The sequence below is a fragment of the Myodes glareolus genome, chromosome 20 (genome assembly GCF_982192425.1).
Source record: "Myodes glareolus chromosome 20, mMyoGla1.1, whole genome shotgun sequence".
Classification (NCBI taxonomy): Eukaryota; Metazoa; Chordata; class Mammalia; order Rodentia; family Cricetidae; genus Myodes; species Myodes glareolus.
This window is the reverse complement of record NC_142045.1, coordinates 60,926,518-60,953,295: the sequence shown is the minus strand read 5'-3', so window position 1 is coordinate 60,953,295 and position 26,778 is coordinate 60,926,518. Positions and strand designations below refer to the sequence as shown.

The 26,778-nt window shown below is 40.9% G+C and overlaps 1 protein-coding gene across 6 annotated transcripts in view; it reads left to right on the top strand.

Annotated features, from left to right (window-relative positions):
* Positions 1-26,778, top strand: part of Tbl1xr1 (TBL1X/Y related 1) — a 135,410-nt gene that overhangs the window by 12,656 nt on the left and 95,976 nt on the right. For 2 of the 6 annotated variants that reach the window (XM_087899638.1, XM_087899636.1), the window contains one exon: positions 126-253. The exons of the other annotated variants lie outside the window; for them this stretch is intronic. The gene's annotated coding sequence lies outside the window, so the exon portion shown is untranslated. Of the gene's footprint in view, positions 1-125; positions 254-26,778 lie in introns of those variants that run through there. 6 annotated transcript variants of the gene reach the window in all.

Below are 26,778 nucleotides of genomic sequence, written 5' to 3'. Positions count from 1 at the left end.
TTCTAGATGTACAGAGATGTATTTCAGATAGGTATTTTTCAAACCTTTCAAAGACTACAGAATATGACATTTAAATGTTTTAAGAAGTTAGAACTTTTCATGACAGACATGTCTGCTCCTGGCAGCACCAACTACTTCAAGAGGAAGGTGGGCATCGAAGAGGCTCCCTATGGAATTGGCTAGCCATTTGGGACTGCTTGATGAACTGAACATTCAGGACCTGTAGAAAAATGACTACTAAACTTGCCTAAAGGTGAGATGATCCTTAGGGGTTCCTGCTTCATGAAAGAGTCTGCCAGGACACACAAAAAAGTAACTGACAAACTGCCAATAGAGGCAAAACTGTCTTTCAAATTTTCTGCTTTATGGAAAAGTCTGCCAGATACTATGGACCTATAGGCTAAAGTTGGATGCCTCAATGGTACCAAAGAACTTTAAATGACTGTCCAGGCAGCGAGAAGTCTGACAATTCTAGAGTTTTGGAAGTTGCATTCTATGAACTTATTGTTTACTTAGGTAATATTATATCCTTCTGGAGTCTTTGGTGGGGTTTAAAAATAAACAGTTATGGTTGTAGTTTTCCTTAGATATAATAAAAGATAAAGTAGATATAAATATTTTAACTGTAATTCTTGCTTGATACCTGTCTTGTTATGTGTAATTTTACTATGTTAAAGTTAAAACCTTCCTTTTTTATTTAAACAGAAGAGAGGAGGTGATGTGGGATTACCATTTGTATACTGTGAATGCAATTGGTTAATTAATAAAGAAAACTGTCTTGGCCTGATAGGGCAAAAGAATAGAGGTAGGCAGGAGAAACTAAACTGAATGCTGGGAGAAAAAAGGGTGGAGTCAGAACATGTAGCCCTGCCAGAGACAGATGCTGAAACTTTAGCTGGTAAGCCACAGACATGTGACAATACACAGCTTAACAGAAGTGGATTAAATTAATATAAGAGTTAGCCAATAAGAAGCTAGAGCTAATAGGCCAAGCAGTTATTTAATTAATACAGTTAATACAGTTTCTGTGTGATTATTTCGGTTCTGAGCAGTGGAAATGAACAACTTAGAACTGCTCTGCGGGTTGGGCCACCTGTATAATCTTTTATTTTGGCTTGGGAACAACTTAAGGTATACTGTGAGAGCAAGGAATAGTCCCAAAACTAGGGTAAAAGAAACAGAGACCTGGACTTAAGATTACCAGTTACAACTAATTAAGTCATCTTCATCTTCTGGGCTTCTGCACTGGTTCCTGACTCCCCTGTTCTTTGTGATCTGGTTCCTTTAGTTCCCTACTCCATTTATATCCTTTCCTGATGCTGCTAGAGCATTGCTTTTTGCTTCTTTATGTGAGCTCTTGGTCCACCATACACAATCTTGTGGCCCATGCTTCTACCGTGGCATACATACAGGGTTTAAGGCTGTGCATTGTAGAAGTAATTCTGTCTCCTGCTGACTGGTCTGACTGTTTACTGTGTCAGATAAGGAGCTGCATTTCTCCTTGTGTCTGTTGTTGGATGTTCACTGATGGTAGTGCTCCATATTCACTTCATGATCATGAACAGCTAGTGTCAGTGAGGGTCGTAGTTGGGAGAAACAGAGGTAACTCCCAGGTCGTGACCTGGCCACATCCTTATCTACTGACACACATAATCCATAACCTTGGATTCTGGAGAGTAGGGGGCGGGATAAGAATTGAGCCTTCAGGATCTGGAGTATACAAATCTGTTGTCAGAAGGGAGCTTGTTGATCATTTCAGCATTGGATCTGCATTTGAGAAGACAGGGCTTCTAGTTTACAGATGAACTAAAGTGATTACCATAAATAATATGTAATTGATATTTGCAAAGAATTAAAAAGCTCACCAGTAAATTTTAAATCATCATGGGTATTGCAATGAGAAGTCTGTGCTATCTCTTGCTCCACTGTGGTTTGGTATGGCAGTCAGGAGGGTTTGGTCCTGCAAGCCCTTTTTTCTGTAGTCTCCTGTCCCCCTCAGGTGGGTAATTTGAGCCCTAGTAGCTAGACTCTGCTTGTTTATAGATGTGCTTTTGAGCTCATTGCTTCTCAGTCTGTGTCTTTCTCTCCACTCCGTCAGCTCCTGTGCAGAGCTGGCCGTCCTCTTTTGTGCCTCCTTTGACTTTCTTGTGTGTTTTTCCTGGATGACTTCAACAGTCTTGTCAGTCTTGGTCTGACAAAGAGGCATTAAATCATTTCTACAAGTTGAAAAGTGCTCCCCTCCATCCTGGGACAATAGTTTATTATCTTTGGACAAACATGATGTGGGCTAGTGAGGTGACTTAGTGCTTACCACCAAAACCTGAGTTTAGTGAGAGAAATGACTCCACAACATTGTCCTCTGACCTGCAGGTGTGCACTGTGGCGCTTTTGTGCCCACATGCATATGTGATATCATATATATCCACAAATGAATACTGTAACAAAAGTATGTGTGTCCATGGTATAACTTAATGATTGTGGTTTGGGTAGTATGAAGAAAGCTGCTGAGTGAGTTTGCAATAAAAAACAGTTGGGAAAATTTTAATTTACCTATTTCCTTTCCTTTATTTGGAAAATGCTTGATATTTTTCCATGGGTTTGAGTAGAGTGGACAATCGAGGACAAGCACAGAAGAGTGGTCTAGGGTGTGGAAACAGGGAAGCCATGCGCCTGTAAGACAGTTGCTCTGGCTCCTGTGTCCTCCCCTACTCCTGAACTTGGAGGTTTCTGAGTTTTTCCTTTTGGAGGAGTTTGACTGGTCATCTTTTCAGTGTCCACCCCCGCCTCCATTTCTTTTTAGAGAGCGAGTCCCACACTGTAGTCCTCCCGGTGCTGAGATCACCCCACAGGCTTCAGACTCTTCTGTCTCACTGCATTGGTGGTCCTGGGGTTGTATTGTGCTCAAGTTTTATTTAGCAGCAAATATTCTTTAATTCTTTTAGGTTTTTGTTTTTCTATCTTTGGTTGAATATTTTTCTCATGAGAAATTAGCCACTATAATTTTTATTAACATTTTAATTTGGATTGCTGATTTTGGTAATATTTTGTTATAAAGTTTGTATGGATTTTGAATGTCCTGTTTTCCCCTTATAAAACCTCTGTTGTCTTCAGCCTTGGACTTTGCATAAATTGGAGTTTTCCACTAATCTGTATTGTTTTTGTAATGTATAGCAAAAAACACCTTTATGTGTATTGACGGGCACCGCGGAGTTGTCCAGTGAGGTCAGTCACCTCCCTTTCTGTTTCCTCAAAGGACTGCATCTGTAATCTCAACAAGGCAGTCAGGAGGAATGCAGCTAGTAGCTAGCCTGAATAGCCTGCTGAACATCATGAGTCCTGGGTAGCCGGGGCAACATAGTGAGTCCTGGGTAGCCGGGGCTACATAGTGAAATTTAGTTCCCAAAAGCCAGCCAACAAACAAAAAGCCTGAGAGTGGTGGTCCACACCTGTAATCCACACTTTGGAGGTGGAAGCAGGAGGGTCAGGAGTTCAAGGCTAGTCTTGACTACAGAGCAAGTTGAAGTCAGCCTGGGCCACATGGAACTATGGCTCAAAACAAAAAACACAATGTTAATAAATTAAACCAAAGTGGGGCAGTTATTATTTAGCGAGTACACCTTCCTCTTCTCCCTGCGCATGTCTTCACAGTGCTTCCCTTCTGGTACTGCTTGGCCAGCCCTGCAGTCCCTACCCAAGGGTGTGCTTGCTCCCTCCTCATCGTAACGTCTTTGTTCTTCCTCAGTGCTGTGCCATGAGATTGGCATGTACATGAATGGCTCATCCATGTGACCATTTTATATTACTAATTTCTGTATTATCATTTTACCTCAAAATTCTTCCTCCGTTGGTTTCTCCACCCCCTTTCTGCATAATTTAACCCTAATGAGAATAGAGATGGGTTCTGTCTTCCTTGTGACTCCCCAGTACCTGGAACAGGACCTGTAGGTGTTTAGTTTAGTAGGGGTAGTTGAGGAACTGATACTAAAATATTTGTGCCAATATATTTGATTTTAATAAGGTACGTTTCATTTTCCTCAGTAATAGGAGGTAGGCCACATACCACCAGTTCCAGTGAAGTGAGCTGAGGAGATTTTGTCCTTTACTCTTAGCTACGTGTACCTGCGGTGTGGTGATGGCCAGCTCTGAGTCAGAAAGAACTCAGAGGAGTTGTGCTGCTGAGGCCCCAGACAAGCTTTTGGTTTGATTCAAAAAAAAACCTCATTGGGATGTGGAATCCAGAAGTCTTGCTACATTACTCCTCTGTGGGAGGAGCCCTGGACCAGGCCTGTCTGAGCACCAGGAATGTCTGGACTAAAGCAGCCTCGCTGCTTTTCCTCCTCCTGCACTGTCTGGCCTTTGGCACACTGGGAAGTGTGACTATGACGTTTTTTACTTTACCTGCAAATGACTCGCGTCTCTTCACCTCTGCCACCCAGCTTTTTCAAGTGAACCTGTTTTTAAAATGGAAGCCAAGGGACTAGTTGTAATTTTTTTTTGATAAGTTTTTGTAAAATTTTTGATAGTAGTTGTAATTTTCTTCAGTCTGTGTCAGCCATGCAGTGCTGACAGGGACTATCCTCGGAATGAGCTCCATCATAGATGTATAGTGATAGAGGAGGGCAGTGAGCTCTTTTTATAAATGGTGACATTGTAATTTCTGAGTAAGTAAATCTGATTTATTCTGTTTTGTACTATGTGTATGTATTTATTTTGTGTGTGGGTTTGCCCATGTGAGTGCAGGTGTTCATTGGAGATCAGAGGCCTTGAAGCCTCTTCTGGAGGAGCTAAGCCGCCTGACATGGGTGCTGAGCACCAGACTTAGGTTTTATTCCGCCCCCCCTTTTTTAATTTTAATTTTTATTATTTTTTAGAGACGGTTTTCCTGTGTAGCTTTAGCTGTCCTGGAACTCACTCTGTAGACAAGAGTGGCCTCAAACTCAGAGATGTCTCTGCTTCCTGAGCAGTAGGATTTAAAGGTGTGCTCCGCCACTTGCTGGTTGGTTTTTCTTTTGTGCTTTTCAGTTGGGGTTTCACTCTGTAGCCTGTAGTGACCTGTACCTCACTCTGTAGCCCAGGCTAACCTCAGACCTTTACCACCTTCACCTTCCTGCTAGGAACTTTCGGGGAGCCACCACGTCTGACCGCCTCTTTCCAATCCCATTTGCTTCATTTTTAACACCCTGGACTGTGAGCTGTCTCCATCTCATTACACTCAGCCCTTTAATTACATATATGACTGAGCATGTTGATGATTACATGGATGATGTGCAGTACTAATATACACATTGGTTACAATTAGCCTAAAAGAAAAATACATAGCTAACTGAAAAGAAACTTGTATTAGTTAATATCATGAAAAGTTTAGAGACATTAGTCATATCCTCTTCAACTGTAGAGACTACTAAAAGACATACTAACCAGACAAATTCATGGTTGAGAATGATTTTTTTTTCCTCTAATGCATGTTGGCAGAATGGTTTTGAAAATCAAACCAGTTTTTTTTTATCACCTTCCCCCCTAGTTTTTTTAGCATTAAGGTTTCACCTTGCTCTGTGTATACTGTTTAGAATATATTAAATAATTTGTGAACATTTTCTGCAATTGTAATTTTTTTAAAGCAAAATCACTTTATTTTAGGTATGTGTAATCTTTTAAATACTGAAAGCTTCAGGAGCTGGCCTTCTAATTGGTAGTCTGCACGCACTAAAGTATTTTGTAGCCACCAAGTGTGAGTGATGTGTGAGGAGTAAAGAGGAGGAAAAGAGGGCGTTGGCATAAATGTGCCAGCTTGGTCTTTTCTGGCACATGGTTTAGTTTTTGTCTAGCACAAGTTTGTGAGGGGAAGGAGGAAGGAGCAGGAGGCAGGTGAGTCTGTGCTCTGCCAGAGGGCATTTTCTGTGAGAGGTAGCTGGGGAGGATTGTTCTAAGCAAAACAGCCTGGTTTCAGCTTTGTGTGTAGTGTGAGGTAGGGAAGGGACACTGATTGTGCAGTGTGTGGTAGGTGTGAATGAGGTCCCATATCCTGACTGTCATGTGACCTGTGTTCTGATGTCTATAGAAAGCATTGGGGACTTACCAGAAGTACCTCCATTGGGTACTTCTGCATCCAAGCCACTCATTAAACTCAGTGGGTCACAAAATAAAACAAGACAAGAATGTGGGAAAGGCACTGTAGGGAAGAAGCTAGTGGGGACAGGGAGTTGACAGGTAGGTGTCAAGTGAGGATGTGGGTTAGAGTGGTTGGAGTATAGTGTATACATTTATGAAATTGTAAATAATTATAAGTAGTGGGGAATTCAGAAAGCGGTGGAGAGAACTCATTGCTGTGCTTTCTGGCTTGCACTGTGCTTCCATTTCTGGGGAGCAGGAAAAGAAAAATTGAGAGTGCTGGACAGTGAGAATGCCTTCCATTCAAATGCCTTAACTAAGGGTCCTTAAACAGCATTAATTTGAGATTAGCCTTAGGGAGCTAGGGACTGATACTAGACTGCTTATTGTTACTGAAGTCTAGGTTAGTCACTTTAAAACTGTTTTGTTTGTTTTTAAGATGGTGTGTTTCATGATGGCCTTGAACTTGATTGATGTGTAGCTGAGGATGCCTTTGAGGATGACTTTAGTGGTCTTCCTACCTTCACCTCCCAAGTGTGACTGTGTGCTGGGACTACACAGGCTGTTACCACACCTGTTTTAAAAGTCTGGTTTTCTCTTTGGAGTGTGCCCATGAGGCAGGTGCTCCGCTCAGCGCCACAGCTGCCGTCCTTTCCTAAGGATCTAATTTTTTCTCCCAAATAATCTTTTATACTTGATTATAATTATGCATCTTTGTCTTGAAAGTTTGGTACTATGAATTTGTTTTATTTTGTGAGAGTTTTAGGTTTGGAGTAAGAACAGTTGTAGCACAGCATTGTTTGTCATAGCCAGGACCTAGAAACAACCTAAATGCCCCTGGACCTAAGACTGGATAAGGAGAATGTGGTGCATTTACACAATGGAGTACTACACAACGGAAGAAAATAATGACATCTTGAAATTTGCAGGTAAATGGATGGATCTAGAAAACATCATATTGAGCAAGGTAACCCAGACCCAGAATGACAAATATAATATGTACTCACTCATAAGTGACTTTTAGATACAAAGCAAAGAAAAACCAGCCTACAAATCACAATCCCAGAGAGCCTAGACAACGAAGAGGACCCTAAGAGAGACATACATGGATCTAATCTACATGGGAAGTAGAAAAAGACAAGATATCCTGAGTAAATTTGGAGCATGGGGACCATAGGAGAGGGTAGAAGGGGAGGGGAACAGAGAAAAATGTATAGCTCAATAAAAACTTAAAAAAAAATACATTCCTAACAACAACAACAACAACAACAACAAAGAACAGTTGTAGAGGTAGGGTGACTTTTCCTTGTACATTTAATCCCCCTTCCTTAGTTGTTACTTGCAGTTCCTGTTTCACACACTGGTGTCTGCCTGATGCTCCAGGATCCCATGTTGTATCTTCTGTCTCCTTAGACTCCTCCTGTTGTGGGATTTCTCCCTCTTTGTTTTCACTATCTTGACAGTTGTGAAAAGCATTCGTTTTCTGCATTTTCTTTGATTGGATTGAGGCTGTGGGTACTTGGGGGAGGTCTCAAATGTGCCTGTCGCATTTTGTCTCGTTGAGGGTGTGAGGTCTCTTTGGATGTCTTGAGATGATACTAAGGCTGATCACTTGATTCTGGCCCTATGTCCTGTTGTCGCTAGGAAGGGGTTTTTGTGTGTGTTCCACTATGGGTGCTCAGCTCCTGGAAGAGCCTTCAGACAGCCTCCAACTTCAAAGAAAGAACATAAATGTTTTGGGGGAGATCCAGACGATGGCGTTTGCTCCCCATAGCTCCAGCACCTGTCAGCAGGTCTTTTCCGGGCAGTGCTCATGGTGGTTTGCCCTTCATTCCTTAATGCAGTGTTGTTTCCTTTATACGAGATTGTTTTTATTTATTTATGTATGTTTTAGTATGTCACCCACTCAGTCATGCCTGTGGTCCTGTGTAGATCACTTTGTTCTTTGGGCTGTAATTTAATACTATTGCTGAGCTTATTTCCCAGAATTGTCCCAGTGTTAGCCTGGTGTTTTAGGGGCAGGTGGAGGGTCTCTTCACTGTGTAGATCTCGTCTGTCCTGGAGCTTTAGACCAGGTTGGCCTGAAACTCACAGAGATGCACCTACCTCTTCTCCTGAGTGCTGGGATTAAAGGTGTGTGCCACCTGCTGCCGCTGCTGGCTTCTGTAGTTTTGGCTTTCTTATAGCACTTTCTTTCTGATACAGCAGATCCCAGGCTCATCTTGTGTTTCCTATTCCACAACCACTAGTTCAGCCGTTTCTCCGAATACCTAAGTCTCTATTGGAATGATGAAGACAGTTATTCTAATGCAGGAAATAAAGTTAAATGAAACTAATATTTTAAGCCAATACTGACAGCTTGTGAAACTTAGGGCTATTTAACATTTTTAAAAAAGAATTTTTAATTTTTTGTTTCCTGTGAATGGAGTACACACACACGTGTATGTACGTACACACACACACACACACCAGCACATGTGTGTGATGGTCCATGGCAGACACTGGGTGTCTTCAGTCATGTGTTTATCCACTGAGGCAAGAGCTCTCACTGACGAGCTATTCTAGCTAGCTAGCTCTGGGAACCCCTCTCACTGCCTTCTGAGCACTGGCGTTTGATGAGGGCTCCAGAGATCTGTATTCCTTCCTCATTTGTGTGGAGCTTTACCCTCCTAGCCATCTTTCTAGCCCCCTAGTTTTACTCTTAATCTTTTCTTCTCCATTGCCTTTTACAGTAACTGAAACATGATTTAATGGTTTCTCCTATTCAGAATCTAAATATAATTCATATTTTTACAAAATACAAGTAATTGTAAGAGATCTGGATTTTTTTGTGTTTGTGGATACAAAGTCGTTATAATTTTTCTTCTAAAAGTTATGTAAGGTATAGATTTTAGATTTAAAACCTTTAAATAGATTAATATTCACAGTCTTGGTCCTTACTGATGTGAGCATATGAAGTGGTGAAATCTCTATTTAGTATTAATAAACAGTTTTATCCAAGAAACTAACAAAATGTAGTAACTCCTAACCAACTGAAATGGAGTTTTTCGTTTTGATAGGATGCATATAATGTATATATAAACATGTAGTCAGATTTTAGGAATTAAGGAATCCTCAAATAATAAATGATAAATTCTGTAGATTGGAAATAGAATAGAAAAGCTTATTGCTTGCTTTGAGTAGCTTGCTTGTCAGGGTGGACCAAGCCAGCTACATTGCCGATGCCTCATTGCTGAATGTCACTCAGCTCTTGTCTACTGCAGGCACCACAGTAACGAAAGATTACCATTGCATGAATATTTAAGTTTTAGATTTAATAGATACATTCTGAAGTAGTTGGAATTTTATTTTATACTTGTAGATCATCTTAAAAAGTGTGTTGATACTGTATTAAAGGACACGGTGGATGCCTGTGTGCAGGGATGCCAGGAGTTAGGGAAACTGATCATTCTGAGCTGTATTTTGGAACATTTAGAAAATTATTTAATTTCTTTTAATTTTTATTTGAAGCATAGTCTTAGGATTTTGTGAGTCATGTGAATAATTACGTTTATATCTTGTAGAAAGGGATTCATGGGCTCTGTGCCTCATTGAGGGAAAACAAAGGAGATCCTTATCAGAAGCAAAAGGGCTGCCATGTGTTCTTTTTTAATTTAATTAAAGTACAGCTATATTTTTTTCCTCTCTCCTCTATCCTACTTCTTCCCTGCCTCCCACCCCCACATATGTGTTCTCTGCAAACCCATGGAACACGAGCCGCGGCACTAGGTGCCATGTGACTCTCAGAGTCTGAGAGAATGCCAGAGGGGGAGGGCCGACCATACCTGCCACAGAGGAGAACTGGAAGCTGTGGTGGGTGTGGACAAGGCTTATAAGAAAAGAGAACTGAAAACCTCCATCTTGCTTCCTGAAGGGGAAGGTGGAGGAGAAGGACCCCAGGGCCTAGATGTCTCCTAGTTATTTTTTGAGTGTTGTCTAAAAGGCAAGTAAGCTGGAGGAGAATGCTCTGCAGTTGTAAGGAATTCGTGAGAGAGATCAGGAGGAAGAGGAGGAGAACGAAGAGGAAATAGGCCCTAGCACAGTTTCTGTCTTGGCTATAAAGTATTTACCACCCCTTTGTACTACTCATGCCTCAAAAAGGGAAAAAAATTGAAATGTAAGGTGGCAAAATTGGTTTTTAAACCAATATGGTGTCTTATTTTGGTGTAGTTAGCACACTACTAAGTGTGTCTTAGATAACCTTGTCTGTAGCCAGTAATCTGGCATGACACAAGATTGGGCTGTGATTCTCATGGATATTAAAGCTATTTTTTTACTAATGCATAGAGCAAATTAGTTACACATGGATTAGGTTTTAGGTCTTAGTTGTCTCTTATGCACCTGCTGTGTAAGAATTGCCCTCTAACTGAATACCACTCTGCAAAAAATATAGCAAAAGTATTGCAGCTGTTTGCTTGATATTTTGAGTGTATCTAATTTTAGAATTTTAATTAAGAAAGAGGATTAATGAATGGGATGAATGGGATGGGGGGAATACCATAACTCAGACAGAACAACTGCCCACTATATATGAGACCTGAAAAAAAAGATAAAGACAGACAGACTGACAAATGGTTGGTGACTTATTTGCCTGACTGCCATCATATTTATATATTATTTCTTATCAGATTAGAAAGGCACTAGTTGTTAATTTTTTCCTGAAACTCAAGGGTAGTAATTATGAGATTTTGCTCTGTAACTTTTTTTTTTTTTTAAAGAATTTATTTAGGTCTGTTTTAGGTTCACATTAAAGTTGAAAGGAAGAAATACAGGTGTCCCTGTTTGGGCTTCATCTCCAATGACTGAATTCTTTACCAGAATCTTTGTAGACTGGCCAATATCACCCAGATTCCATTTCAAGCTGCTGCTCATTCTGCATACAATATTGTGCAAAGTTTCCCCACCCTCTCCCGATCGCCCCATCCCAGTCCGTGATCTTTGTTAAGACTTCATTGTTTGGCCTTTTTCAGGCTATGAATACAGATATGATGATTCATACAGTATGTGGCCTCTTCACAGTCATTTCTTAGAGTAATTTCAGATTTCCCTCTTGTCTTCTCTTACCCCTTTCTAGTGAAGAGCACAGGATTGTCTGCCTGGAATCTGGCTTCCTTTGTTGATCTTCTAGATATCTTGGTTATTTCTAAATTTGGCTAGTTATGAATACAACTGGTAGAAACATCCACATGGGGGTCTTTGTGTGTGGTGTGTGTGTGTGTGTGTGTCTGTGCGTGTGCGCGTACGTGTGCGTGTGAGTTACGTAGACATCAGTAGCACAATTGTTGGGATGTGTGTTAGGCTGTATTGTTTTATAAGCAGCAACCAAGCAGGAGTGTCTTGTCCACAGGGTCCTCCCATGTTTGGTGGTGTCTGTGTCTCGATTTTGGCTATCGTGGCAGGTGTGAAATTTTAATTTTTATTTTCCTGGTTAGTACATGTGCTTAATTTTCATTTTTGTATCTTCTTTTACATTTATTTATTTTGTGTGAGCACATGTGCATGCATGTCAGTGTAGAGAGCAGATGTCACATACCTTCCTCACTTTTTGAGGCAGGGCATCTCACTGAACCTGGAACTCACTGATGAAGTGAGCCTGGGTGAGCAGCAGTCTCTCCAGTACGAGGTTACAAACATGTGCCACTGTACCTAACTTGTACACTGGGTATTGGTAGTCCAAGATTAATCCCTTATGTTTGGTGCCACAAGCACCTTGATGACTGAGCCATTTTCCTGGACCCAACTGTTTTCTTACTGATGAGTTTTAGTAGTTCTTGCTAAATGAAAGACCCTGTCTTTGGAACCACAGCTACTGGAAAAAAAATATGTTTTTTATATAGATGGTTAATAATCTTTTATCAGATATGTTTTGCAAACATTTCTCTGTGTTTTCTGGCCTCTTCTCATTTTGCAGACATTGTTTATTACAGAACAGAAAATGTAAATTTGATGAAATCCAGCTTGTCAGTTGTCTCCTTTATGTGTCCTGTTACATCACTCTGAGAAAGTTTAGATAGTCCTCTGCTTCACATTTAGGTATTGATCTGCTTCATTGCTGTGATGAATGTGGGGTCACTGTTGTTTATTTAATATGTACGGATGTTTTGTCTGCATCTGTGTTAGTGAACCAAGTGTTTGTCTGGTACCCTCAGAGGCCAGGAGAGGGACGTCCCATCCTCTGAGATGAGTTACAGATGGTTGTGAACTGATATGTGGGTGATGAGAATCAAACCCAGGTCCCCCGGAAAAGCAGCATGTGCTCTTAACTATTGAGCCCCATCTCCAATGTCCAGGGTTCGTTACTATTGCAATCACTCCTGCAGCATTTGTTGGAAGGAGCCTCTGCATACGGCAGTCTTTACTCCTGCCTGCTCTGGGAGCTTTGTCCTTCCTGCCTCACGAGTATAGTCTCAAGGGCCAGCATCATCTTTTCATCCCGCAGTATTAAGCTGGCTATTTTGGATCTTTTGTGTATAAACTTATATAAAAATTTTGGACTCAGTTCTCTCTCTCTCTCTCTCTCTCTCTCTCTCTCTCTCTCTCTCTCTCTCTTTCTCTCTGTTTTTGTTTTTTTTTTTTCGAGGACTCAGTTTTCTAATACCTACAGACTGCCTTGTCATGATTTTGACTGAGACTGACCTGAATCTTTGTTGAGTTTGGGAGGTAGAGGTGTCTTGATGGTATAGATTATTCATATATGTATATATAGCAACATTCCATTTACTTGGTTCTTTGACTTTAGTGTTCTTTGCTCATGTACATCTTGGGTGTAGTTTGGATCTATATGTAAGTATTTCATTTGTTTGGGTTCTGTCTTAGTTTATTTTCTATTATAACAAAATATTCAACACTGGGCAATTTGTTAATATTAAAGGTTTTTTTTTTTTTTTTTTTTTTTTTGGCTCCTGCCTCTCAGACTGGGAAGTCTGAGAGCACGGTGTTGCCCTCTGCTTGGTAGCTCTGAGGGTCTTTTTGCTGCCCTGTGCAGTGGAGAGTGCTGGTCATACACATGTGTGGCTCCGTCAGTGTCATTCTTTAGTAAGATGAACAGATGGTAATTGTGCAGCTTTGACTGCCCCACGTGGCCTGTGTTCTTTACCTCCTTCCCTCAGTTTTCCTTCTCTGCACCTAACGCAGCGTTGACCACCGGGCATAGGGCGCATGCTGGTAATCATCTCAGACTGGAGGCTGAGGCATGAGAGAGAATCACATGTAATTCTAGGGTAGCCTGTACTGTGTAGTGAGACTGGTCTCAAAATCAGTTACCAGCTCACATCATACCCCCTTAAATCATATGTCCATGAATGACTTTTTTAAATACATTTTTTAACTGTATTGTGACCAACCAGATGGAGACTGCATTGCTGCTCTAGCAGGGCTTTCTTTTTCCCGCCACACTAACCACGCTAGACCTGTGCTCCCTACAAGTTACAAGTGTAACTCTTTTGACTCATACTACTTTTATGTTGCCCACGCTGTACAAAAGCAGCTCTCCTGCCAGGTGGCAGTGGCGCACGCCTTTAATCCCAGCACTCAGGAGGCAGAGGCAGGCAGATCTCTGTGAGTTTGAGGCCAGCCTGGGCTATAAATAGGAACTAGTTCCAGGACAGGCTCCAAAGCTACAGAAAAACCCTGTCTTGAAAATAAAACAAAACAAAATTAAGAAACAAAGAAACAAACAAAAAACAAACACACACACACACACACACACACACACACAAAGCAGCTCTCCTTCAGTTTTCTAGGCAGCCGGGGCTTTGCTATGTTGCTGTGACAAGCAGTGTCCTCTCACCCCGCCTCTCTCTTTCCAGATTTTTTTTTCTTTTCTCTTGTCTTTTTTTCCTCTCCAAGTTTTGATTTTACTACTGTGGACCACAGTAGTCAAATTAGTCTGGCTGTTAAGAGGGAGGTAACCACTTCATAGAAGGAATGCCATCCTGCCCAAGCTATGTTTTGCTTTGTCTTGCATAAAAGCCCTAATTGGAGCTTGGTTCCTCTGCCCAGAGACGATTTGTTATTACTTTTTTATTTTTTTTAACACAGTATTTCATGTTGCCCAGGCCTTTGTGAATTTAAAGTCCTTCTGTTTCTACCTCCTGTATATTGGTATTACAAGAATGCACTACCATGTCTGGCTTCTGTGTGTTTCATAAGATGATTGGTGGCGTCTTTAGAGGCAGACTTGGTGAGCAGTACCATCTCCTTTCCCCCTAGATCTTGGAGATAGCGTCAGACTGGCCTTGTGGTAGTATAGCCTTGGTGCCATTTACCCATCATTGCTGTCATCATCAGGAGCTTCTTGTGTACAGGAGTAAGATGACCTTCTGGAGTGGAAAGCACAGAGCGTAACAGCCTGCTAACTACGTGGACTGAACTGGGTGGTATTTGCCGTTTTGTTCCTGTGAAGTCTCTTCACATGGGGACAGTCGATAGTTTTCCAGTATAGTGGCATCTTTCGTTGAGGTGACTACTCCTTTGGAGCACTTAACAACTAGACTTATGTGATTGCTTTGATTCCTTTTAATGACAAACCCTTTGAACTATTACTGGGCCATTTGCACAGACTTGCATCTGTATCAGTTGATCAAAATCACCTTGACTTATCTTAAGGATGGTGCAAGAAAACAACAGTCATGTGATTTAATAGGGTTGAGAGAGAGAAAACCCTTCTCCTGGACTTGAGCTCTGTGTGTGGCCAGTTGTCCTGGTCTTTGGTATTGCTCTCAGGGGCTGGGTGAACTCAGCATTGCTGTGCCCATGCTCCTGCAAAGGCTGCACTGGGACTCGCGGTACCTGCACTCTTTGGCGTTGTCCCTGTGATAGAAATATTTTGAATTTTAGAAAGGATGTTTTGGATTTCTGTTTTGGGGTATTGTGGGTGAAACTATTGTGTGTTAGTGTTATAGATTAGACACAGAACTGATGGGCTGTAGAAATAGTCTGTCAAACTTGAGTGGATAGCTGTCGAGGGTCTTCAAGGTAACTGGCTGTACCAACCACAGAGCAGCTGTCAGTATTTGATCTCTCTGGCTGCTTTGGTTCACACTTAGTACTTTATCTGTCTTATGTGTGTGTTTGTGTGTATACACTGACTTTGAATTGCTTTTATGACAAATGATGTGAGATCTCTTCGCTTATTGTTGGTACATGATTCTTTAAAAATGTTAGAAGGGATTATATTTTTAGTGTGTGTCCTTACGTACTCATTCAGGGATCTGCATCCCACTGTATTTATGGAGGTCTGAGATCTTTTTATCATGGGTGGAACTTAGGTCACCAGGCTTGGCAGCGTCTCATTGGCCTTGGTGTTCGGATTCTTAATTGAGGATGGAACTTGCAATAATTTTAAAGTTTTTTTTTAAATTTTTTAATCACAGAAATTAAATTAGCTCATTATGATATGTGATAGTCTCTTTAAAGCTTGTTTGTCCAAAATCACATTGGCTTCAACGGAAGCTTTGGTCGCAGTTAGGGACTCTGTCTTGCCTTTTCTGAGTTGTGCAGCATCCATTTGAAAATCCCCTAGTTTGAGATGATTATATTGAGCCTAGTGCTATGTCAGACAGTTGGTTATTTTAAGAAGATTTATAAAACAAGAAGAAAGTTGCTATATTGGGTTAGCACCATTTTTATATCATTTACATAGGGTCTTAATACCTTAAATTTAGCATATTCTGTTTTTCTTATTTTTTTTTTTGCTGTTTTATTATTTTTAAGGCTAGGTATCTCCAAATAGCTCAGACTAGCCTCAACTAGCTGCTAACTACTGGGGACACAAGTATGTGCCACCATGCCAGGCTTAATTTAGCATTTTGTGTTGCATGCTACTCTTGTCTATATGTGAGAGAGAAAACATGAATGAATGATACACGTATCCACTTTGAAACTACCAAGGTGTTTGTCTACTTTGCTTCATGCAGTATAGCATGCTATTGGGAATGCTTCTTAAATGGATCTGGAGAGAAAAAATCCCGCTGGTGCAAGCCTCTTCAGGTGACTGCAGTTGAAGAGCTAGTCTGTGTGTGGGTGTGTTTTTCCATTCTAGACTTGGGGATCTTGGCAAATGTTTCAGATTCTGTAGTCCCTTTAATCTTCGTGTCTGTGACTTTGAGAGGCTCACTGTTGGTTCAGGTCACGCTCTGACTGTTGTCTGCACATTCTGACACTGGTCACTCAATAGTAATTATAAATTTTTTCAGTTAAAGAATGTTATGAAATCAAAATAAGGCATTCTCCCCCAGATTAGTTTCCTTACAGTGTATTGTCCTAAGCTTAAAAAAAATCAGAATATTTTGTTAATAACTGTACTTTGCATGTCATGTAGAGAAGGCCAAACTACAAATAAACTCCATTCATATATGTAGCTAAATTGTTTACTGCCTTCTAAATATCCACAGCCCTGCTCCGTGCTGCTTTGGGGGATGATGCTGGTATTTTTCTTTACCAGATTTTCTTTTGTGGGGTTTTCCTTGGCTGCTGTTAAGAATCTTCTCCGTGCATTTTATTAATTGAGAAATGGACTTAGCTAAATGGCATGGTGTCATATGCCTATAATCTTAGCATGTAGTAGGTAAAGGCAAGATCGGTTACCTAGCAGTGGAAATAGAAGACCCTGTCCTAAAATTCCAAAGGAAAGAAAGACTTTTGGTGTCCATAGAAATGTGGGGAAGCTGTGGGGACGCAGCCTCCAGTATTGCTGGTGTTTATGAATGTACAACCTTGTGTTGACTGGGTTAGTGCTCACGATATACTTTATTTGTATTCTAGAAAATCTCTGAGGTCTTTAGAGATGTTTAATGAGAGCTTGATGAAAAAGGAAATGTATGGAAATGCAGCCCTGAAACCCTGAGTGCTGGCACCCGTCCTGAAGTTGGAAATGGAAGGGGAAAGAGGGAGGGACCTGGAGGTGGCTCTGGAAGTCTGGGAATAGTACTTAGCAGGGCCCAAAGCAGCAAAGCCAGTTTCCAGCTGCCTTGTGGCTTAGAGGTCATCAAGAGGAAGGAAACATTCAGTCTCATTTCTCCTGCCCTTCCTTTTTCCCCTTTCACGTTAAGTATCGCATGCAAATCTTTCATGTTTTAAGTTATGTTTGATTTGTGAGACTGAAACATTAACATATTGTGAACTCCAACTATTGGTGAAGCTTTCGCAACTTTTAAACAGGTAAATATACCGATGTTTCTGGAACTAGCAGGTGCATGATTACTGTCCTGAAACATGGGGGTCCAACTAGTTTGTTTCCCAAACCTAAGTAGACCCTGCCTTGCTGTGCCTCTGTGCTTGGGAGCAGCACTTCTTTGTGGCTGGCAGAGCAATGGGCTCTGAGTGACGGCGCTGAGGATTGTTGGCGTCATTCTTCATTCTCCTCGTTGCTTGGGACTTGTGTCTCTACTCCTGACATGAATGCTGTTTGTCCTTTATGAGAAAGGAGAAAATGGAGATGGTGCTGCTGTGAGAGGGATGGAGTTTTGCCCTAGTGTTGGCAAGTAGCAGCTACTGTAACCAGACTTGGCCATGATATATTACAATACTTAACATTTTCTTAGCATTTTTTAAAAATCATGCAGCCATTGTAAAGGAGTGTTAGATGTGCTCTTATTTTAAATTGAGGGCTCTTTATAAAATGTGTACTGCAATTTCACTGAAGTGAGTATTTACCATTTCTGTAATTTCAAGGGGCTTGTTTGCTCACTTAGGTTGGGAAGTGAGCTGTTTTCTTTGCTGATGCAGGAAGGTTGCTTCAAGGCCAGCCTGGGCTACAGAATGAAAAATCTGTCTAAAAAAACAAAAAATGAATGCAGTGATTCACATTTGAGAGCAGAATATCTAAAGCATCTAGTGGAATCTCTCTTCTGTGGTGTTTTGCCTCATCCTGTGACTCAGTATGATGTGGAATTCACGGGTCCCCAGGTGCAGAGCAGCCTTGACATGGGCTTACGAACGTGAGCCCGTGCCTCACTGAGGGTGTTTTTGTTTGTGTGGTTTGTTTTGTTTTTAAGGACAGGGACTCATAGCCCATTCTTGCCTCTAACCTGTGATGTTCGGATCTTCACTTTTCAGGCCTTGTACATCATTGTTGGGGTGTACTTCACTAATGGCCCCCCCCCCATGAATTCTAGTGACTTCAGAGAACATTGTCTTTTCTATAGTTTCAGTTTGGAGGTGGGAAGATGTCCTTTAGGGTTATGGTCATTTAGATGGCTGTGCCTATTCTGGTTTTGTATTTGTTTATGGAAGAACTCTTCCTTGCACAGCACTGCTTTCGGGGCGCATCCTAGTTAGCCTCCCTGCCCTAGGCATGTTGTCGTGGACTGGAGAAGACAGCTAAGCGTGAGTGTGGGAGCCAACAGGAAGCATTTCTTCATGCTTCTGTTTCTGATTTGATTTCCTTCCCTGATGTCCTTCAGTGATTTAATGTGACCTGGAAGTATAATCCCAAAATATCCTTTCCTTGCCTAAACTGCTTTGTGTCAAAGTGTTATCACAGCAGGAACTGGACCAGGAAGTTGAGAGCGTCTCCCAGGTTTGTATGTTTTCAGGATTTTCAGTGAATGTCTACTGTTCTGTAAAGTATGGTGCTCAGCCAGGGTTGTCTATAGCTCCAGAAAGTATCCACCCTCCTCCCTGTTAACACTGTGAGCATCTTGGGTGCTTAACTTTCTTAAGCAGAGAACATGGCCGCCTGATCCCTGCTTTTTGTCCTCGTGTCCTTCTGTCTGTCTTTCTTCATCCCTTTGCTGCTCCGCTTAGGTCCACCCGTGACTCTGGAACCTTTGCTGCTCCGCTTAGGTCCACCCGTGACTCTGGAGCCGTGCTAGATGAGGCAGGTGTTGCCTGCATGTAGAGGGGGTAAGTTATTGCACAGTTGAGCAGGAGGGGTAATCACAGATAAATGAGGAGGAAAGATTTGTGTAGAGCTGGAACAAGGAGACAGCTTTAGCTAACCTAGGTAGAAGCAGTCTCTGCAGGCTGTGGGAGAGAACGCTATGGTGCACATTTTCTGTACGTGCTATCAACATCTACACAGGCCATCATGGGTCAGAGGCTAGGTCCCTGACATGGCCAGTATGTGCTGGCAACGTCCATTCACGCAGAGCTTCACTCAGGTCTTTTTCTAATCCCTAGAAACACTGAACAGCCTCAGCGAGTTGTTTTTGTGTGTTTAGTCATTTATATGTGCTAGCTTGTTTTTTTTTTTTTGCTGTTTTGTTTTTATCAGTTTGACACATGCTAGGGTCATCTAGGAAGAGGGAACCTCAATTGAGAAAGTATCTCTTATCATATTGGCATGTAGGCAAGTCTGGAGCATTTTGTTATTAATGATTGACGTGGGAGGGCCCAACCCACTGTGGTCAGTGCCAGCCTTGGGCTAGTGGTCTTGGCTTGTATAAGAAAGCAAGTAGAATAAACCTTGGGGAGCAAGTTAGCAGGCTGTCCTTCATGCTTTCTGTATCAGTCCCTGCATCCGTATTTCTGCCCTGACTTCCCTTCATGATGGATCACAACTGTAAGAATGCTTTTTCTTTCCTAGATCCTTTTGGTTATGGTGTTTATCATTTTGGTTATGGTGTTTATCACAACAGGAGAGCAAAGTAATCCTGTATGTATATGAACAACTGGTTAAAAAAAGAGGAGGCCATGAATGGCATGGGACAGACATGGGAAGGTAGGAGAGAGGGAAAAATGATGTAAGTATATTTTAAATAAATGGAAGAAAACCTAAAAATTCTAGTGACTTAATTTTAATACTGTGCGCCAACTAGACATTCAACACTTCTAGTTTGATCTGTCTACTCTTGCTATTGAACAGATGAGAAAAGTGATTGTGCTTTACTTTAGTCACTGAATTGTGTAGCCTGGTTTACATGTCATGTTCTCAAAGTAGAAATCCTGGGTTGTTATAGTTCCATAGATGTCTGCTTCAGAATTTATTTTCCTAGAGTAATTACAGACCAGAGGCAGCACATTGGGTTAAGTAAAGGCCAGTCACATAGCAGATATTTGTGATAGTTACTTAAGTCACTGGTATATTGGAAACATCCATAAAGAGTATGTAGATGTGACTCTGCTCCAAGAACTCTATTCATGATAGACACTAAAATTGAAGTTCATATTATTTGCATGTTCATTTGTTCCCTTGTCACTTAAAAATGTAAAACCATTCTCAGCTCAGAGAACAGAAAAACAGCTTGGATGTGGTCCATGGTCACAGTTTGCCAATGCCTGCATTCAAGGGTTGTGAGACTTGTATTAGTGAAGCAGCTGTAGAACATTGCAAAGTAATCGCACCCAGTACCATGAGCCAGCTAGCCATTCGAAGCCTTTGTGGGGGAGCATTTCACTATGACTCCGAGGCTTGCCTCAGACCAACCAACTTAAGATGCTGAGACCACAGTCGTGGATATCCGCTGCCGGCTCTAAACCTCTGTTTTCTATGGAAAAGGAGACCAGTTTATATTCATTCCAGTTCCTCATTGAGAATCTGGCTAGTAATGAGAATAGAATGTTTTAAACAGTTGGTCACGCCTGGAGCCATGGCTCTTTAAAACAGTTATAATAGCAAGCTCTCATATTCATGGTGTATGAGACACTTGGCTGACTTTGTGTATGGGTGGGTTGTGTAGAAGCAGATGATAAATAGTGGGTGCCTTGACAAGTCGCTTAGGTTAATGTCTTAGAATTTAAGGTGGGAAGGTCTGAGAATTCCCATCCTGCTTTTGAGGTCGCTGTTTGCCTTTGTGACAGGTTCTGCTTGCCTCTGATTGATTGATTGTATCATTTGCAAATATTTTCTTCCCTTCTTTCCCAGCTTGGAGCACTCTAATCAACTGGATATTCTCCTTTTCTTTTTCTCATTTGTAAATGTTCATTTTGTCTCTCTTGATGCATGTGATTGTGGGTACATGCATGGACTCCTTGTCTTCTGTATTGTTGACTGCATACTCGGGGCACCTGGCCTGTGAGCTTCCAGCTGAGTCTCCTGTCCTGCCATTCATGTCACCATAGGAACACTGGGCTCATAGACTCTGACCACTGCATCTGCCCTTTATTTGGTTCTGGAAATTGAACTCAATCTTGAGGCCAATGTGGTAGTTACTTTTCTTTTACCCACTATACCCCAATGTCCTGGACATTCTTAATTCTATAAATTTTGAAATATATTCTTTTGTGTCCCAGGTGTTCACTATCAGTATAATTTGCTTTAATGTTTTGAAAGGAAGGACTGAGTTCAGTGTTTGAGACTTTTCTAAATATGAGTATTTCTTGCTATAGCCGAATGACATCATCATGAATTTACTGTATAACAGACAGTCTGATCTTTTGCTTCTACTTTTACAGTATTGAGATTACAGGCATGTACTACTCCTGGTTTACAAAATGCTGGGGATGGAATGGTTTTGTAGCTGCCAAGCAAGCACTCTACCAACTGATCCCCACCCCCACTTTGAGACAGGATCTTACCATATACCTCTGCCCCTGTGTCCTTGGGGTCATAAAGCTGTGCAACCCAGCCCAGTATTTTCTTGGAATAAATGAATTTTAGGGGTGCTTTATTCAGTTTCTGATCATTTTAGTTTCCTGAGCTCTGTCAGCTGCTGTTTGCCTACGTAATTTCACTTTTCTCATGTCTGTTAGGCTGATTTGTTTGATAATATTCAAGTCTTTCACTTAGCGTTTCTTGATTTTTTTTTTGTCCCCCTTCAGTAATTACCATGAATCATATACTCAAATTGCTCAGCCTTTGGGAACACAGATTCTCTTTCTTTGTGAAACTTTGTCTTTGCATTTTTTATTTTGAAGTAATGTGCCTAGGTTTGTGAATGTGTAGTATTTTGTTTCCATGCTGTACTGACCCTTCGTTATCACCTTTTTTTACCTTGCTCATATTCTGTGCTTTGACAGTCTGCCTCATCTGATATTTCTGTAGTCATTTCAGCTTTCTCTTGAGTAGAGGTGGCATGGTCCATGTGTTTTCCTTAGATTCTGTTTCAGTGTTTTGATTATGTATGAGGTCTGGGTGATGTATGATGTATGTGGAGTAGTCTTATTCAGCGAGTTTCAGTCTCTTCTTTGGATTAATAGAAAATTCTGCCTCCTTACTGCTTTGGATTGTTAAAGTAGTCTCTATGGCATAGTCCTTGAGTTTACGACCCACTTTGAAATGATGCTCAGGAGTGGGTTACCCTGTCTTAGTGCATTAGTTACAGCTACCATTTCCTTCATACCTCTTTCCACTGCATATGCAAATGGATTCATCTGGTATCATATTCTGTCTTTCTAGAACATTTCTTAAACTACAGTCCTAATAGTTACTATTTTACCTTTGTAGATCTCAAAAGTCATTTCTCCCTCTCTATTGGCTAGTTTTCTGGCAGCATGACCAACAAGTGTCAGAGAGGTAGGAACTCCAACTGAGAAAATGTGCCTTTAATAGTGGGCTGCATATAGACCTGTAGGACATTTTCTTAATTAGTGATTGATGGGGGAGGGCCAGTCCATTGTGGGTAGGGCCCACCTCTGGACTGGTGGTCCTGGGTTCTATGAGGAAGCAGACTAAACCGGCCATAATGAGCAAATAAGTAAGCAGCACCCTCCATGGCCTCTGCGTCAGCTCCTGCCTCCACATTCCTGCCTGAATCCTTCTTGTCCTGACTTCCTTCAAAGATGAACAGTGATGTGGAAATGTAAGCCAAAAAGGACACCCCTTTTCCCTGAGTTGCCTTATCATGGTGTTTCATCACAGCAGTGATAACCCTGTTAAGACAGCATCATTTTTTATTTAGTTTAAATCTTTATTACATTTTTATTATACTTATTTTTTAATTTACATGTGTGCATATATCATGGCCCATGTGTAGGGGTCAGGTGACAACTTTGTAGAGTTGGTTCTCCTAGGGATTCAGCTTTGTTAGCCTTCGCCTGCTGAGCCATGTTACTGACATTTGGGTTTTAAAGTTAGTACACAATAGTTTCATTGTGTATCTCATACATATTTTGTTCTTCCTGGTCTCTTCCTGCCCATTCAGCTGGCCTCTTTCTTCTTTTGGGACTTGCACTCATGTACCTTCCTCATCCTCAAGATATCTATTTGTCTTTGGACCCCTTTCTAGCAACCCCCCCATATGTGTAAAAAGATTAAATTGTAGGATCAAGACTTCCTAAGTCTGAGTTAACTTGTTTAAAACTATTGCAGAGTCCATCTGTTTTCCTGTAAATGTTAGGATTTCTGTTTTCTGAGACTGAATAAATTTCCATTGTGTACACAAATCACATTTTCTTTATGTGTTTATCAGTTTATGAGGCATCTAGGCTAGTTCTCTCTCTGGGTAAACAGCTCTGTGATGCGTACGTCTACTGTACAGTCTGTCTCTAAGTCTTCCTTTCCACTATATGCCCAGAAAGGATATCTCTAGGTCAGGTAACAGTTCAGTTTTTTTAGTATTTTGAGAAACCTGAACACTGATTTCCATAGTGGCTGCACTTCCTTATTTTTCTGCCAGCACTGGAGGGGTTACCCTCCCCCACGTGTCAGCATGTTTCTGTTACTGTTCTCTGTGTTAGTCATCTCAGCATTACTGTATTCTTTCCCCAGTGTCTAAGGTTGTCAAACATTTTATTTTCAAATATGTATGTCTTTAAAATTTTGTATATATTATTATTCTTATTTTATGTGTTTGGGTTCTGCCTGCGTGTTTGTCTACACTGTGTGCATGAAGTGCTTCTGGGGACCAGAGAGGATGATGGATCCCTTGGGAGTTGCCAGGTGGGTTGGGTACTAACCCTGGGTCCTCAGGAAGAACTGCTGAACCATCCCTCTGGTTCCACTGTTTTAAGAATGTCTATTGAGTATTAATTGGAAGGCTGTGTGTAATGTATAATTGGCAGTGATTTTCCACCCTACTCCATTCTTTCTTTGCCTTGTCTCTTAGTACAGATCATTGTTCCCTTTGCTATGCAGAAGCTTTTTAATTTCCTGTTTTCCCACCTGTGCTGTTGAGGTCATTTTCAGAAAGTTATCCTCCCACCCCCTTTGGAAGTATTTTCCCTATGCTTCAACATTTCAGTGCTTCAGATCTTATATTAAGTTCTGTGATCCACTATAAACTTTTTTTTTTTGTGCAAGGTGAGAGATAGGGATCTAATTATTTCTGCATGTGGATTTCTCAGTACCATTATTTTAGGAGGATTTTTTCCATGTACATTTTTTTAACTCTTGTCATAAATTTGATGGTGGTAGGTGTGGGGTATATTTTTGGTTCTGTGTTTTAGTACATTGTACTTACCTGTTTTTGTTCTGGGACCATGTTTCTATGGTACTATAGAATAATTTGAGGTCAGGTATTATACATTTAATATTTTTTTGGCTACTGTTGGCTGGTTTCTTTTTTCTTTTAAAATTTCTTTATGTGTATGGGTGTTTTGTCTGCATTTATGTCTGTGTACTATGTGTGCAGTGCCCGTGGGGGCAGAGGAGCACATAGGGTTAACTGGAACTGGAGCTATGGTTGAGAGCCGTCCTGTGGGTGCTGGGAAAGGAGCTAAGTCCTTACCTGGTAAATTATCTCTCCGGCCCCTGGTTGATTGTTTTGACAGGAGTGGTTTTACTTTTTAACCAGTTTGACCTGATGTTACTATGTAGCCCAGGCTGCTCTCAAACTAATGGTGATGCTTCTGCCTCACCTGACTCAAGTGTTGGATTTCCAGTGTATTGTCATTCCTGGCTTTCCAATAGCATTATTTGTGTTGAGGTTGCTTTGGTTCTATGGAATATTTTGTGTTTTCATATTTTTTTTTCTTTACTTCTGTGAAAAGTCATTACAGTTTTAATGGGACTGGCGTTGGATCTGAAATCCCTATTTTGGTATAGTATCTCTCTACAGTAATAGTTTGGCCAGTCTGTAAGCATGGAAGGCCTTTCAGTTTTTTTCTTCAGATCTTAGAGTTTACATTTTAGAGGCCTTCCACCTTCTTGCTTAAGTTTATGCTATGATATTTTATTTATTTTTAAACTATCACAGACAGGATTTTTCTCTTGATTTCCTTTTTGGAAAGTTTGTTAACTGATTTATAGGAAAGCTACTGTATTTGCATCCTGCAGCATATTTGCATATTGCTGAAAGGATCGGGCCTAAGAGATTTCTGGTTCAGTCTTTTCAGTATACGAAAAGACTGTGGATAATTTTATGGATAAATATGGTTAATTTTTCTGTTTAGAACTGCTATTTCTTTCTCTTACTGTTCTAAGTAAGACTTAAAGTACTATCTTAAGTAAAAGTGGTAAAAGTGATACCCTTGTCCTGTTGCAGACTTTGAGGAAATGTCTCCCTCCCCCCCATGTCTGGTGTTGGCTAATATGTTTGCCATGTTTAGCCTTGGCTCTGTTGTGTGCTGTTTTTTCTTGTTGGTTTCTTGAGAGCTTTTATCAGGAAGGGATTTTGAATTTTGTCATACATCTTTGTACATTGAGATGGCCATATGGCTTCGTCCTTAAGTCTATTTATGTGTTTTAATGCATTCTTTGACTTATATATGTTGAGCCAACCTTGTGTTCACAGAACAAATATAATTAATTGTTGTGTATATTCTTTGTGTTCTTAAATTTGATTTTCAGGTAGGTAATTGAGAATTTTATAATCTGTGTTCATCAGAGAAATAGGTTTATAATTTTCTTTTTTGTCATGTCATCTGGATTTGTTCTTTTAGAGTAAGTTCAGTGGTAGTTATCTCTTGTTTTGTAACAGTCTGGGAAATACTAATTTTAAATTTCATGGTTTGGGGGCTTTTTCATACTTGAGAGTGTATTAGTTCAGGTTCTCTAGAGTAACAACTTAAATCTCTCTATATATAGAAAGGGTATTTATTAGAATAGTTTACAGGCTGCAGTCTAGCTAATCCAGCAGGGGCTGGGTGTGAACTGAAAAGTTTAAGAATCCAGTATTTTTTCAGTACGCGATGTCGCATGTCTCACCGTATCTTCAGTTTAAGCTGGACTCTCACAGTGGGTGCCACTGGGGGAATGGACTTGATGCAGGCAAGGAACGAAAGCTGCTAGAGTGAAGGTGTGTCTTTACCACCTCAGTGGTCTAGAAGTGGGTCCTCCACACTCTAAGACAAACCCTCCCCCACCAAAAAAAAAAAATCACTCACAGGTAAGGCCTATGCCCTTATAGTCAAGTTGACAACCAAGCATAGCCATCACAGGTTGCTACTTCAGTCTTATTTGTTATAGATCTTTATATCTTTATTTTTTGATATATCATATTTGGTTAGAATTTGTCCAACTCTTGCAAATTTCCCTGATTTTTGAAATAAAAGTTTTTAAAGTGGTCTCTTAAGCTTCCATTGTTCACCAAGTGTCCCTAGCATTTCCTGACTTGGCCTGTTTTTGTTAGCTGGTGTCTTCTACCTCCTTGTTTGGTTATTTGGCCTAGAGGCTTTTCAGTTTTGTTTCTTTTCAAAAAGAAACATGTGGCTTGGTACCTTACTCAGTGAGGCAGTCTCATATTGGTTCTTCTGTTTGTGGTGACTGCAGAGTCTTTCCTCTTCCCAGAATTCTCTTTGTCTCTTTACCCCCACCTATACTTTCTGACTGGCTAATTGGCCAATCAGCATTTTATTAAACCAATACAAGTG